A 2495-nucleotide genomic window follows, 5' to 3' on the forward strand; every position below is an offset into this window, starting at 1 on the left:
TAAAATTACAGGACACTGAAAAAAGAGATAGAGAAAGGGATCAATACAACAAGAGGATATAACTCTGGCAAACATATATGCACCCAATGCAGGAGCACCAAAATACATTAAAAAAACACAAAAAACTTCTGGAAGATATCAGGGGAGAGATTGGCAGCAATACAATCATAGTAGGATACTTTTTTACCCCACTAAAATCACTGGATAAATCCTCTAGACAAAAAATAAAAAAAAATCAGCAAACAAATAGCAATCCTAAATGACTCACTAGATCAGATGGACTTAATTGACATCTTTAGAACATTCCATCCAAAAACTACAGAATATGCATTCTTCTCAAGTGCCCGTGGGACATTTTCAAAGTTAGACCACATATTGGGACACAGGCAAAGTCTGTCCAAATTCAAGAAGATTGAAATCATATCAAGCATTTTCTCAGACCACAATGGCATAATATTAGAAATCAACTACAATAAAAACAATCAAAAATTCAAACACTTGGAGGCCGAATAACATATTATTAAACAATGATAAGGCTACCAAAGAGATAAAAGAAGAAATAAAAAAAATCCTGTAAACAAACAACAATGAAAACACAACAATTCAAAATCTATGGGACACAGTGAAAGTAGTCCTGAGAGGGAAGTTCATAGCTCTACAGGAAGACTGTAAAGCTCTTTCTACAAAGCCAGCATTATCCTAATCCCAAAACCAGATAAAGACAATACAAAGAAAGATAATTATAGGCCAATATCCCTCATGAATACAGACGTCAAAATTTTCCACTAAATTCTAGCAAATCGAATCCAGCATTACATTAGAAAGATCATACACCATGACCAAGTGGGATTTATCCCAGGGATGCAAGGATGGTACAATATCCACAAATCAATAAATGTGATACACCGCATAAATGAATTGAGAGATAAAAACCATATAATCATATCAATTGATGCAGAAAAAGCATTTGACAAAATCCAACTACTGTTCTTGATAAAAACTCTCAGCAAGGTGGGAATAGAAGGATCATACCTCAACATAATAAAAGCCATATATGACAAACCTATAGCCAGCATCATACTCAATGGGCAAAAACTAAAACCATTTCCCCTAAGAACAGGAATGAGAAAGGGATACCCACTTTCACCATTCCTGTTCAACATAGTACTGTAGGTACTAGTCATGGCAATCAGACAAGAAGAAGAAATAAAAGGCATCCAAATTGGAAAAGAAGAAGTAAAATTGTCATCATTCACAGATGACATGATATTGTACATAGAAAATCCTAAAGACTCCATCAAAAAAAGTACTGGACTTAATAAATGAAGTTAGCAATGTAGCAGGATACAAAATTAACACCCACAAGTCTCTGGATTTTTTATACACCAATAATGAACTCTCAGAAAGAGAAACAAAAAAATTCCATTTATCATTGCAACAAAAAATTAAGATACCTCAAAATAAATTTAATCAAGGAGGTAAAATTACAGGACACTGAAAAAAGAGATAGAGAAAGACATAAACAAATGGAGCAACATTCCATGTTCATGGATTGGTAGAATCAAGATCATAAAAATGTCCATATTACCCAAAACAATCTATACATTCAATGCAATCCCCATTAATATACCAATGGCATACTTCAAAGACCTAGAACAAATTCTCCAAAAATTCATCTGGAATAAAAAAGGACACTGAATAGCTGCAGCAATATTGAGAAAAAAGAACAAAGTTGGAGGGATCACACTACCATATATCAAGATATACTACAAATCCACTGTTCTCAAAACTACCTGGTGCTGGCACAAGAAGAGACATATAGACCAGTGGAACAGAACAGAGAACCCAGAAATTGACAAAAGCCATTATGCTCAATTAATATTTGACAAAGGAGGCAAGAGCATACAATGGAGTCAAGACAGTCTCTTCAATAAATGGTGCTGGGGAAATTCGACAGATGCCTGAAAAAAAATGAAACTACACCAACAACTTACACCATACACAAAAATAAACTCAAAATGGATAAAGGACTTAAACATAAGATGGGAATCCATAAAAATCTTAGAAGAAACCAAGCAGCACAATATCAGACATATGTCCTAGCAATATCTTTGCTGACACAACTCCTAGATCAACGGAAACTAAGGAGAAAATAAACAAATTGGACTATATCAAAATAAAAAGCTTCTGCACAGCAAAGGAAACCATCAACAAAACAACAAGAAAGCCCACTGAATGGGTGATCATATTTGCCAATGCTATCTCTGATAAGGGTTTAATCTCCAAAATTTATAGGGGACTCATAGAACTTAACTGTCATCTGCGAGATGCAAATCAAAACAACAATGAGGTACCATCTCACACCTGACAGAATGGCTATCATCAACAAATTGACAAAGGACAAGTGTTGGAGAGGATGCAGAGAAAAAGGAACCCTCCTTCACTGCTGGTGGGAATGCAGACTGGTGCAGCCACTGTGGAAAACAGTATGACGT

This window comes from Myotis brandtii, unplaced genomic scaffold (assembly GCF_000412655.1).
Source record: "Myotis brandtii unplaced genomic scaffold, ASM41265v1 scaffold685, whole genome shotgun sequence".
NCBI lineage: Eukaryota > Metazoa > Chordata > Mammalia > Chiroptera > Vespertilionidae > Myotis > Myotis brandtii.